We start from the raw sequence: 14,423 nt of genomic DNA on the forward strand, positions 1-14,423 counted from the left end.
AGCTCATCAAAAATCACTAACTGCAGATTATTTTACTGATTATTGTCAATATGTATCACTTAAGTGATTTACAAACATGACAAATAATTCTAATATCTGCAGAAAACATTAACCATCAATCAAAGCAGGGCAAGGAAACAGAAGAGGCTGAAGACCTAAATATTTTGCCACACTAGTACAAATATAGACTCATCGACTTCTGGTAGTTGTGCAAGTTACTATATCAGGAACTTGAGAGATTACATAATGAAAACAAGCAAGGACGACTGAGAAAAAGAAAATATTGAAATGGAAAAATTAAAAACCAAATAATCAATGGTGAGAAAGCAGAAGTAAGGCGAAAAAAAAAGCCACCGAGGAAACAGGAAAAATAAATAATTTCAATAAGTGGGGGACTTTAAATAAGAAATAATGGAATGAATTTAGAGAAAGAATGAATTATAAGGAAAATAAAGGGGATACAAAATTGCCAGATTTATAATAAAAGATAAAGATTTTGGCGACAGCCAGTTAAAAAATTGTTTTGTACGTGCACTTGTGCAGGATTATATGTTCAGTTCTCACATGGGATATAACTGATTTTATCATCACTAATCCTCCAAAAGGTCCCAAAATCTAATCATAGGAGATGTAGATGTAAAATTGAGATTGTGCCTTTGCTATCGCATTCTGCTGCTGGTCTGTTATAGTTAAATAATGTCCTTTTAACTGCTCCTTAAAACCATTCAATTAAGTTAGGAAGAGTTCTAATGCATCATTACAACAATAAAAATAATTTCTTGTTATTTATTGCACATTTTTACAACTTTGCTAAGATGGAGCACTATTTCCTCCAATTTTATTCCCCTTTCTATCCTCCTACGTTTGCAGGTAGTAACGTGTGCTGAAAGGACATAAGATTGGGTCTGACCCATTCCATGCATACTATTGGTGGTGGAGATCCTTCAGCTGCCCCAGCCCTGATCTCTGGAATTCTGTTCCTTAAACCCTCTACCTCTCCACTTTTCTCTTCTTGAAAAACCTTTGCAAAATCTATTTTCTTCGTCCAAGCCTTTGATCACGCCTCCTAAACTCTCTCTGCTGGTTCTGTGTCTTGTTGCCCTTAGTATTTCAGTGTAAAGTGTCTCGGAAAATTGTGGCCGGCGCTTTCTACTTCTGTGCTCGCCAGCCTGCAGTTTTCCATCCATTCGTTTTAATGGAGGGAAACTCACGTAACTAAGTGATCAATCACGAAGTCTATAGAGCAGATTTTTCATTTTCCTGCTCCTGGTGTTAAGGTTCACTCACTGGGAACACATTAGGAAGGCTGGTGTGGAGATCAGCAGGGCCCCACAGGGCCCATGAACCTCCATGCCTGAATCCCTGATATGTGTTCCTCATATGCAGGTGTAGCTTTGCATTTAAATCTCCTTTACATTTAACCAGTGTATAATATACACTGATCTTAGCGAAAGAACTTGCGGCTGAAATTCCGCTGGTTTCCCGCCAGAATTTCGGCAGTAAACTAGTGGAACAGCTTCGGTATTTCAACCCCATTGTATTTTTTTTAACAAAATGCAGCATCATTAATAGGGGAAGCATTATATTTGAAAGTTTATTTATATAACAGATGTAGCCAACGCTATCACGTAATGAATAGTTAGCTCACCATGCATGTACCTTACAGAATTTATTCCATGTGCATGAGTGAACAACCTGACAAGAAGGACTTTCCCATGAGCAACCAGATGTTAAATAAAAAATGAAACAGCTGGATGCTGGCACTACATAACAACTCACACCCCATAACTGTTGTTGAGCTTTCTGAGGCATCAATACTACAAACAAACTTACTGGTCTACTCAGCAACACATTCAGTGAAATTTCATAGAAGCACACTAATATTGCACAGTGTGACTTCACCCCCTAAGTGCTTTATGTGTTACCATTATCTTCATTCATTTTGTGTGCTGGAACGATTTCCAAAAACATACAGCAAGGGACATTTTATTCAACTAATACCATTCAGAAGAAAACCCTTTGCATGTCAATGTTTTTATCCTTAATCCGTAAGAATATTTTACTGGACACCTTTTGAAAGGGTTAGTTAATGTAAATTAAGTCAATGGACTACAAACTCAAATTCCCCATAATGTCTTCGAGCATTGTGTAAAAAAGCTCAAAAAAGCTTTCCATCTTTTTTGTTTGATAGAGAATGAAGATCATTTATTCTGAAAGAAATAAAACGCAATAAAACTGAAATGTAGGAAAAGTTATTCAAGTACAAGAAAAGATTTATGGTATCTCAGAATACATTTTGACTAGTTCTAATTATCTTTTCCTTCTGCCCTGCTGGGCTAAGTGTTTGTTTTAACAGTACTACTTGCACATCACCTACAAGTTCACTCCATATTTATTCTTGTTCACCCAATCTTTACAAATCTTTGCAGCACATCTTTACAAAGTAGGATTCTGTTAAAGGGGCATTAAGGAGAGTTCCATTTGATTCCTATTAATTGTAATCAGTAATATCATGTCAGCCAAAGTAATATATGGAAGTTTGATTGTAGTAAATGGGATCTGTACTTGCCACGTTTCTAGTTCATAAGCTTTCAGCATCACATAGCTCCCTTCATCAAAGTTTGGAATGGAAACTGGGAAGATATTTGATTCCTGTTATCTGAGCTCCCAATGTTGACATTACAAAGCTTTCCCTTTAGCGAACAGGTTGGCTCTGTTATAAGTTTGAGATGGTCTCAATACATTTTGTTATGAAAGTGTTTCCTCTTTCCCTCATGTTTCTGTCAGTAATGCATCATTCACACTGTGTAATTTTGGTTCGGAAAATATATCCGGTAAAGTGTTTTTTTTTGATTTATTGACTGTCATTTTGAATCAAATATATTGTAACGTGACTCCCACAAGAAGTTTTTACATAATTGTATCTGTCATCAACTTTTTATCATTTGGTGCAATAACAGAAGTAAATGTTTAAAAAAAGAGAAGTTACATTTTTTTGCAGATGAACCGCTGTTCCAGCTTACATAAACCCTCCTCCCCTGACATTAACTGACTCACCAATCCACTTACTCTCAAACACACACACTCAGTTAAAGGGAAAGGGAAGCCTAGGGGAGTGTCGTCTGTTCTTATCTGTGCTTCAGAAAATACGCTTACAACAATATACCTTGTCTGTTACGAAAGATCATTCATTTTCTGACATGCCAGAAACCTGCCATTTTGGGTCTCCTCAGCCATTCTGGTGTCATTAATAATGGGAGGGGGGTGCTGCATGCAGTCTACAACAGTTTCATTCATTTCAGTGGGGACTGGCACTTCAGACTGGCTTGGGAGCCAATTTAGAATGGGCTGATATCAGTAAGCTTCATACCAGTTGAGTTTGCAACAGCAGCCTGAAGGTGGAATGTTTTCCCACAGTTGGGCAGCTCACCATCGGCTCTCGGGCCATTGCAAAGTGCCAGTCTTCATTGAGCCACTCCAGAGTCCATGTGTGCCTGTCTCAAAACTGCTATCACTGGAGTGGAAGGGAAGCAAAGTAGCACGATTCTCCAAGGTCATTCAGCAGGTGAAGTATACATTTTTACAACTATAAACAAGAAATTACAGTTGGCAATATTTATGCTTACACACTTAATGCATTCATATGATATTTCTCTGTCAGCAATTTTAATGTTAAATAAGCATGTTAATGTTCCATTAAAATTTCGGAAGGAGGAGTATCATGTGAACAAGTTAATTGTTTACCCGCTAATATTGGTAATTTCTAGCTTTGTATTTCTTCAAACACAAATAAGGAAGTGCTTTGTACAGGAGATGCTCCCCCTAGGCTTCTCTTCCCCTTTGCCTTGTCTATGTGAATTAGAACTTCAGAGATATTATGAAGTCTAAGCTACAAAACATTCTATGTATATATTTTAGCCAGAATTGATTGGGAAACTTCAAGATCTTTCCTCAGGCTTCAGTTTTGCATTCGGAGCCTGTAAATTCAGTCACTTGGAAAGCAAAAAAAAATCCAACCCTGCTGCTTGCAGTCTCCCTGGGTTGCTGTGAAATACAAACCTAGTACCTCACTACAGCACCAGGGGAAATGAACACATCCAGCTCTATACCACTGGGATTTGACACAGATAATAATTCCTCACCTCATTACCACTAGCAAGTAAAGTGGATCCATACTCGCCACGTATCAGCCATCCCTTCACTACACCAGAGTGCAAATGGAAAGATTCACTAGTAAATTGTTGGAAATTAGATGTTCCTCCCTTATACCACCAGAGAAAATGTATGTATGTATATAATACTGTTATAAAAATAGGGGCATACCCATCAATAGACTGCCCATGATCAGGCAGCACCACTAGATTGCCACAAAAAGTACAATACATCTATAATCTATTTTCCCTAAGTTTTGCTGTCTTCTAGCAAACACCAGCCAATCATGTACTACCAACCATCAAATTTGGAAACTGATACACAATAGCAGCACACACGCACATAGGCGGTAGTTTGTCTCTCTGTGCATACATGTTGCATTTTTATAAAAGGACAAGCCAAGCTAAGATGATGAAATTATGACAACATTTTAATATTCAAAAATTTTCCTTACTTCAGTTTGGCTTACTTCAAGATATGAATTTGGTTTGAGGCTAGTCCTATTGTAATTAATAATGGCTGTCACTAGTGGTTAGTAGGCTGAACCAATCTGCTTCAGTTTGGATGTTTGGGTTGGGGTCTGACCCAAGCAAACCTCAACCCACTGAACGCAAACCTGGATTTAGAAGCCCAAGTTTATAGCACCGACACCCAGTTGCTGAATTCTGTGACAGACTAGGTTTGTATTTCTTGCTGAACAGCCCAAATTGCCATTTTAAGTTGAGTGCTGTATAGCCTGAATAAAGATGAATAAATTAATAATGTTTAGGGTAGGGGGTTGGAGAATGAAGTAAGGAAAGGAGAGTAATTGACTTGGTACTATGCACCCCCAATGATTACTAACCTCCCTCAGTGTGTCTGCAAATGACTTTATGTTAAGTTTGGCATAGACAGTGAATCTGTTTTTGTTGTTATGTTATGACAAAGGGAAGGACACAATTCAATCCCTTAAACCTAAATCTTGGGCCTAAAAAGGCGTGTATTCATGCTTAAATGTGAAGTGCAGTTTGATGTACAGCTGCAATATTCAGATCTAAGTTCTGCCATTTCTGACACAAAGTAATGCTGCATTTGAACTCCATCACATGACACAAATAAATTTCACCACAAGGCAAATGTTTTCAATTATTCTATTCCCTCTCCTTTGTTCTCTTGCATCTCATGTTTGGACTGTCACAAAGAAGGAGCAGGAACTGAATTAATTCAGGGCCCAGGTGCTGCTGAAGCTTTTTTATTGCTTTAAAGACGTCAATGCATTCTGTGGTACAGTTAGTTCAGTGCCCTTTCACCTTTTAGAACTGGATTTAAATCTAGTCCAGATCAGTCTTCTTTTACCACCAGGTCCTATGTGAAATGAATATCAACCTGCTTTCAAGTAGGTTTAAATCCATAACACAAGACTGTACATTATTCAGTGCAAATTGACATTCTCCGATCTCAGTCAGGGTGGTCATAAGGAAGACTGTTGCAGGAATAAATCCAAAATGGTACAACAGCAGGGGAGCTCTTATTACGAGGTTTGGCTAAGGCACTTTTTTTTTTATTAGTCAGCTAGGTTTCTGACGCACAGAAATCCATCATCATGCGTCAGAGTCTTCAAGTCAAGCTGCTGAGAAATTCATACAGGTCAAGTTTCTGTTTGCCTGATATGGGTTGCACACTCCCTGCCCATGGGGACACACCCCACTTACCTAAGTCTAGAGAGCTTATACATAGGTTGGTAACAGTCAGGGCTTAGGGGTGCGAAGTGTGCACAGTGACATGTGTAGGATTTAACTAGCTAAAATTTATATATATGGCCAGTAGCCGCATGCGAAGAATAGTTACAAATTCTCATATATGACATGAAGAATTTATTCCACATATATGAGAAAGATTATTTTCCCTTGAACTACTAGCAGTTGGAAAATAATTCAAACAGGTGTGTGTTTGTGTGCAGTTCTGGCAAATGTGACCTGTAACTTTAGTGATAGTGCTAATAATGGGCTAATTTAGAGTATTTCTTCTGTGCTGGAAAAAAAAATCCCCACACCATACAAGCCTCTACCATTAAACGGCAAAAATTTCTATTAAAAAAACAAAATGAAAGTAGAACACAAACACTGTGTAAATGGAACTTTCCATAGGTCATTGTTCAACATGGTATTTATTCCACTTGTGAAGGAGACCTATATAATTAATTCCTGACTTTGCAAACTATCCACTCTCCTTTGTTCAAAAAGAGCACATTATTGGGGTGGGGCAAAGGGAGGTTCACTCTGTATCTGGCCTGTTATCATTGACTTCTGATGCTGATAGTGGGTGACTGAAGTGGAAAGTGTTCCATTCTCAGCACTATTCCATCACTCCTCACATTGGTGAGTACAAAAAATCACCAAAACAAATTATTAGCTCAAAAAAATTAAATAAAATGACTGCCCTGGATAGGGCCAAAGTTTCTTCTTGATAATAAAATTGTAAAAATGTCTAACCTGTGTATAAATGGACCGCAGAACCTGTAATGAACCACGTAAGATCACTCGTTCCCTAGTCTTCTTTGGAATTCCAGTGCCATGATGCCAGAGCATGTCAGCAGTCCATTCAAATTAACAAAGTTATATTTATTGTCAGCCATAGAAATACAACCAAGTGGATAACTAAAGTTGTGCCTCACAGAACAGGTGTGTCAGTGACCACCCTGCTCAGACCCATGCCAGTACAAACTTGACCCACAGTGTGAGGCTTTACATTCAACAGATCTCTCCGAAGCTAATTTTTTTCCTTGTCAGCTTTTAAATCCAAAGGGAATTTTCCAGTCATTCTCAACTCCCATTTTTCCAGGGGTATTTTTTCTTTATAACAAAGCCACTCAGCACCTCTGGAGAAGCATATTAGTTTGCCTAATATGTGAATACACTGGGAATGCTGAGATGGCTAAATGATGAAATTATTAGAGCCACAGATGAGGAGAGAAAGATAAGCAATCGAAATCTATTCTGTAAAGTATGCATTATGGAAATACAGACTGAAGGAACTGCAGTAATGACAAGAGAAGATGAAATATACTGTCATGAAATGTAGCATGGAAAATATTTGCTTCACTTTCTGTTTCAGCTGTCTATTCACCCAGATTTAACAGAGATTCAAAATCCAGTGTCAAAAATTTACAGTTTTAAACTTCTGCTGATAAAATCCATAACACAGGCAAACAAAAGTACTGTTCAGACACTCTTTCCACAGACATAGAAGATACTGTGCAGGATGTTATTGGCTAATCTTTATTCCATGAATTGAGAGGAGATAACTCACAAGCCACAAAGTCAGGAATGAGTTATATAGGTCTCCTTCCCAAGTGAAATAAACATCCTTTTGGATAAGGTTCTGGGCAATATTCTATTTACACAGTATATGTGTCCATTTTCATTTTGTTTTGCCAATATTCTGAAATTCCCTTCCTAACACCATCATGGGGACAGCATCACCACAAAGACAGCAGTGGTACAAGGTGAAGGCCCACCACCACCTTCTCAGGGCAACAGGGATGGGCAATAAACGCGGTCTTGGCAGCATCGCCCACATCCTGAAAACAAATTTATTAAAAAAAGTAACACAGGGCACAATGAATGCCCCTTATACCCTGGCATCCAGCATTGCTGTGGGCAGCAAAAAGAGGGTGCTCACTGTGGCGTTTTTCCAGCCACTCCCAGCAGACTCCTGGGTGGAGACCAATGATCCCACCAAAATTACTTAAATGGATCTGACAACCAGAAACCTGGCTGGGATCAGGAGTGCATCCTTGTGGCAGGCAGAAGTCCCACCCTGCTGCACCTCTGCCAGTGTTACAGCCGAGCTGGGTATCAGCAGATTATTCATTGTGGGGTTCACCACATCGAAGCCTGATGCCACCCTCACTCGGCATCCATATAAATGCACTTTCCTGCAAAGTTCACCAAATAAGAATCAGGGGTATAACCCTGGTTGATTTTTTCACTCTGCAGCCCAGAGATATTGAGACCAACTGTCGTACTCCCAATGGGGGTAACTTTAACTTTATCCACCCAGCAGAAACGGGGCTGGTGGGCAGTTAAAACATGCACACCCTGGAGCCACCAGGAACAGACCTGCCGCGATTTTAGCCTGCTCCACTGAGCAGGCGGCAAGGACATATGCCTAAAGCCGACAAGGCAAGCCCAAGCCCAAGCCCAAGGCCGGAATGATAAAATTTTTGGAGCAAGGGGTGAGCTTCCAGCTGCTTGCCCACCCAAATTTGGAGTATAGTTAAAATCGGGGCAATATAGTTGCGATCAGCTACACAACACAGTATGGATCTTTTTGGTCTGTATGGCTGAGTTACTGACTAGAGAGTGCATTAACCCACTGAACAATTAGGAAGCAGCTTTCAGAGACCTGAATATCATCTGGACTTTTTGATTGAATTAGGATGGAACAGAAGACAGGAGCGCAGTGTGTTATACTATCTGTGGTGCACTAGATGGCCTTTCACCTGCATTTAGGTATCAGGCAGTTACAGCGTATGGAGAGATATATAACAGAAGCAAACGTCAGGAAACAGGGAAATACTAGAAGTTTACAAAAAAAGGTAATTTAGCATTAATCAAGAATGCAGATAAATTAAATCAGACTGAGAGATTTGTAAATATAAGTACTGGTAAAAGAAACTGTGCGCGCTTTGTGAAAATAAAGAAACAAGGTTGTAAGGCAAAGCACTCCAGTATAGCCATGACAGAAATTGTTAGTACATCATCCTTTTTGTGCAGTCCCTAAAAGATTCAATCACCAGCTCCTGACATAGAAGAATGATGGTGAGTGCTGAGGTTTACCAAAAAACAAACCATTTGGTAACATTAGACTGCACAACTCACAAGAGGTTTGGTTCTCAATGAACAGTCAAGTCTGACATCGGTATCTGGCTTTTACCACCCACACTTGAGTGAACTTCAACATTATATATTTATTTAAGGAAAGAAAAATCACTTGAGTCGAGGGCACTTGTGTGATCCAGGGTAACTGGTGTTTAGTGTCATGTGAAGCAAACAGAAAAACTGGTGTCCAAAGAGAATGTAAATCATTTGGAATAATCCACTACTTCTTTTCACCAGGCAGACCACATGTCCCAATTTGACTGGTCTAATCTGATTTTGTTGACTCTGTCTTGATGAAATTTTTACAGCACAGGTTTAAAAGAACATAACAAGGATAAAGTTCTATAATACCATTATTTAGAGTTTTCATATTTAGTTCCTTATTTTAAGTTTTTCTTATTACAATAAACACGTTAAAACACACATACCCAATGGTATGGTTGGTCTCCTGATTAAAGTTGTCATTTTCCCATTTGCTGATGCTCAACCATCACCCCTGTGCTTGCTGACCTACATTGGCTCCTGGTCCGGTAACACCTCAATTTTAAAATTCTCATCCTTGTGCTCAAATCCTTCCATGGCCTCACTTCTCCCTATCTCTGTAACCTCCTCCAGCCCCACAACCCTCCAAGATCTCTGTGCTCCTCCAATTCTGGCCTCTTGCCTATGCCTGATTTCCTTCGCTCCACCATTGGCGGCCATGCCTTCTGCCATCTAGGCCCTAAGCTTTGGAATTCCCTTGATAAACCTCTCCACCTCTCTAGCTCTCTCTCCTCCTTTAAGATGCTCCTTAAAACCTACCTCTTTGACCAAGACCTGTCCTAATATCTCTTTATGTGGCTCAGTGTCAAATTTTGACTGATAACATAGGAACATAGGAACAGGAGTAGGCCATTCAGCCCCTCGTGCCTGCTTCGCCATTTGATAAGATCATGGCTGATCTGTGATCTAACTCCTGTGAAGCGCCTTGGGACGTTTTACTACACTAAAGGCGCCATATAAATGCAAGTTTATGCAAGCAGGGCCAGACAGACTGGATGCAGGGAAGATGTTTCCCCTGGCTGGGGGGTCCAGAACGATGGGTCACAGTCTCAGGATACGGGGTAGAACTGAGATGAGGAGAAATTTCTTCACTCAGAGGGCGGTGAACCTGTGGAATTCTCTACCACAGAAGGCTGTGGGGGCCAAGTCACTGAATATATTTAAGAAGGAGCTAGATAGATTTCCAGGCACAAAAGGCATCAAGGGGTATGGGGAGAGAGCGGGAATATGGTATTGAGATAGAGGATCAGCCATGATCATATTGAATGGTGGAGCAGGCTCAAAGGGCCGAATGGCCTACTCCTGCTCCTATTTTCCATGTTTCTATGTTTCTAAGTTGTTGTCTGTTCTCTCGACTGTGGATCGATTATCTTCACAGTTAGTGAGCACGCACGTAGCTCAGGGCAGAGCAAAGCTTCAATAATTTATATACAGCTTAAAGCCACACCTTGTTGGTAATTTTTAAGGGATCCTCATCTGTAGATATTGAATAAAAATATTTAGCCAATTTCTAGGTGATGAAAAATTACTTTTATTTATTTGTACATATTCTGATCCCTTCCATTCGTAAAATAATCATAAGACTGAAATTCATAACTGAAATTAATGATAGCAAGTAACAATTACCATTAGTTTAGAACATCACCTATATTAAGCTTCTGTTTATGTGATAAATGTTTGGTTACATCATTTATTGGACAACAAAAGAACTAACTTTTAACCATAGAGATAAAAAGAATAAACAGAAAATGCTGGAAACACACAACAGGTCTGCCAGTGCCTTTGGCTTGCCCTCAGCCGATCGCGGCCTCTCTCTCCCCTCAGCTAAGACCACCTCCCCCCAACCCTGATGGCCTCTCCCTCTGGTCGATCGCAGCCAATCCCACCCCCACAAGCCTTGATTGCCGACCTCTCCATACCACGATTGCGGCTGACCTCCCCCACCCCCCCCCCACCCCCACCCCCCCCCCCCAAAGCCCTGAACGGCGACCTTTCCCCCTCCTGATCGCTGGGGGCCAGCTGGTTTTCTCGCCCGGCTGCCAGCCAGGCTGTCAATTTGGCCAGCCGGGTACAAAAAGGAAGAATAAAATGAAATTGAGGTCCTGCCGTTAGGTTCGGTAGGACCCCCGCGTCCCCGGCCTTGCCAGGTTCTTCGGCTGTTTACGGTTTCCTCCGTACCCTCCCCGCCTCCCCTTAAATATCAGGGCCAATAGATGGAACACTATCCTGGCATGTAAAATGAAAGAACTTGCATTTATATAATGCTTTTTACGGCCTCAGGACATCCCAAAGCCAATGAAGTACTTTTATGAAGTGTAGGCACTGTTGTAACATATGAAACATGGCATCCAATTTGCGTACAGCAAGGTCCCACAAACAGCAATGAGATAATGACCAGATAATCTGTTTTTAGTGATGTTGGTTGAGAGATAAATGTTGGCCAGTACACCAGAGAGAACACTCCTGCTCTTCTTCAAATAATACCATGGGATCTTTTACGTCCACTTGAGAGGGCGGACAGGGCCTCAGATTAACATCTCATCCAAAAGACGGCGGCTCCAACAGTGCAGCACATGAGTGACAACCCAGATTTTGTGTTTAAGTCTCTGGAGTGGGACTTTTTTTTTATTCGTTCATGGGATGTGGGCGTTGCTGGCAAGGCCGGCATTTATTGCCCATCCCTAATTGCCCTTGAGAAAGTGGTGGTGAGCTGCCTTCTTGAACCGCTGCAGTCCGTGTGGTGAAGGTTCTCCCACAGTGCTGTTAGGAAGGGAGTTCCAGGATTTTGACCCAGCGACGATGAAGGAACGGTGATATATTTCCAAGTCGGGATGGTGTGTGACTTGGAGGGGAACATGCAGGTGGTGTTGTTCCCATGTACCTGCTGCTCCTGTCCTTCTAGGTAGTGGAGGTCGCAGGTTTGGGAGGTGCTGTCGAAGAAGCCTTAGCGAGTTGCTGCAGGGCATCCTGTGGATGGTACACACTGCAGCCACAGTGCGCCAGTGGTGAAGGGAGTGAATGTTTAGGGTGATGGATGGGGTGCCAATCAAGCGGGCTGCTTTGTCCTGGATGGTGTCGAGCTTCTTGAGTGTTGTTGGAGCTGCACTCATCCAGGCAAGTGGAGAGTATTCCATCACACTCCTGACTTGTGCCTTTTAGATGGTGGAAAGGCTTTGGGGAGTCAAGAGGTGAGTCACTCGCCGCAGAATACCCAGCCTCTGACCTGCTCTTGTAGCCACAGTATTTATATGGCTGGTCCAGTTAAGTTTCTGGTCAATGGTGACCCCCAGGATGTTGATGGTGGGGATTCGGCGATGGTAATGCCGTTGAATGTCAAAGGGAGGTGATTAGACTCTCTCTTGTTGGAGATGGTCATTGCCTGGCACTTATCTGGCGCGAATGTTACTTGCCACTTATGAGCCCAAGCCTGAATGTTGTCCAGGTCTTGCGGGCTTGGACTGTTTCATTATTTGAGGGGTTGCGAATGGAACTGAACACTGTGCAATCATCAGCGAACATCCCCATTTCTGACCTTATAATGGAGGGAAGGTCATTGCTGAAGCAGCTGAAGATGGTTGGGCCCAGGACACTGCCCTGAGGAACTCCTGCAGCAATGCCCTGGGGCTGAGATGATTGGCCTCCAACAACCACTACCATCTTCCTTTGTGCTAGGAATGACTCCAGACACTGAAGAGTTTTCTCCCTGATTCCCATTGACTTCAATTTTACAAGGGCTCTTTGGTGCCACACTCGGTCAAATGCTGCCTTGATGTCAAGGGCAGTCACTCTCACTTCACCTCTGGAATTCAGCTCTTTTATCCATGTTTGGACCAAGGCTGTAATGAGGTCTACTTAAACCCACAACCGTCTGACTCAGAGGCAGGAGTGCTACCAATGAGCCATTGCTCACTTAGCTGAAGTAGTTGAATGTTTGACATCCAACCATAAAGTCATGCACTTGAGCCTCAGACCTGACTGTCACTCTGATCCAGTCAGGTGTTCATGTTTAATTCTTAGTTGTACTGTTAATTGTAGTGCTGTGTAATAGCAAAATGTTTGAACTTAGGAACAGTTAAAAAAAGATAATATTCAGCCGACTTCATTTGACTGAAACCTTCTATCAGGCAATCACTGGTGATGGTCATGGAGAACTTGGTAGCTATCTGTTCAGCCCCTCCAGCCAAAGGAAAAACCTTGATGTTCACTGTACTGGAAGAAGAAAATTTGAGGGAAAATTATTTCACAAGAAAAGTACTTTGAACATTTCATCAACTTGCCTTTCACCGTCAGGCACCAGTCAGAGCCTCTCCATCAGACAGAAGCTGAAGGTAATGAATTGTCACTGAACAGTTTGGGAGCGATGGTCTGTTAATAAGCTTCTGCTTACTTGAGAGATTTTGAGGTGCCTAAGTCTAAAACCTATTTACTCATCACTTCACACTCTAATACACTTCACCTCTTTTGACGAGCAATTACAGATTAAATCTCGCTCACACACAACACATTTTAAGATCTGACAAGATCTTTACTTTTCTTCAAATAGAGTGGCAGCCAAGTTGCCTTTTTTCTAATATGTGAATTGCTCTGTCAAACTTCTGAGTAGCTGTGAGGTCTGCAGAGCCTGAAGCAGCCTAAAATCTGGGAAATATAGATAGGGAGTGAACTGAGTTGTAAACTGGGTTTCCAAGCCACTCAAGGTAATTTAAATTGCTCACTTTTTTTGTTAATTTAAATAAATTTCAGCTTTTGGTTGCCCTGCATTTAAATTTATTTTGTGTATCTGATGTTAGTTCCCAACGATCATTGCAGCTGGGGGGTGAGTGGAGTTTTTGCATGACTGGAAGCACCTGGTAATGGTGGTTTCGAACCTCCCCCTTTATACTGTGGGCTGATTTCTAAGGCTGGGGAAGATTTGTGGAGGCCAATGTTCACAAAACCACTTCTGCCATCCTCTGTTCCAGAAGCCAGAAATCAAATGGAAAAGTAATTCCCAGAAAGCTGGAAACCAATCAAAAATCACTGAAACAAAATTCAATCAAGAGGAGCATTTCACTTTTCTGTTTTCTCAAAAGTCCCAAAGATAACGTTACAATACTATCCAATGTATCACTGCCATGTTGAGTCTAGATTAAAAGGCCTAGAAATTCAGCTGCTAAACGACCTCCTAATCCTCCAATAAGGTGGGCAGGAAGCGGGCACACATTTCCGGGTGGAAATGCACCGGCTGCCATATTGGATATGGTGGTTGTGCTGACGCCAGGAGCACACATCAGGAATTCAACAGTGGAAATAATTTATTTAAATTAGGGTACTCCGCTTGTTGCAAGACCTGTTCTCGATTTTCGAAACCCTCCCGCCATATAGAAC

At 41.4% G+C, this 14,423-nt stretch overlaps 1 long non-coding RNA gene across 1 annotated transcript in view; it reads right to left on the bottom strand.

Annotated features, from left to right (window-relative positions):
• Nucleotides 1–11,098: 11,098 nt before the first annotated feature.
• Nucleotides 11,099–14,423, bottom strand: part of LOC137333695 (uncharacterized) — a 31,057-nt gene continuing 27,732 nt past the window's right edge. The window contains exon 3 of the long non-coding RNA XR_010965965.1: nt 11,099–13,265. This is a non-coding gene — a long non-coding RNA (uncharacterized lncRNA). The remainder of the gene's footprint in view (nt 13,266–14,423) is intronic.

This window comes from Heptranchias perlo, chromosome 2 (assembly GCF_035084215.1).
Source record: "Heptranchias perlo isolate sHepPer1 chromosome 2, sHepPer1.hap1, whole genome shotgun sequence".
Classification (NCBI taxonomy): domain Eukaryota; kingdom Metazoa; phylum Chordata; class Chondrichthyes; order Hexanchiformes; family Hexanchidae; genus Heptranchias; species Heptranchias perlo.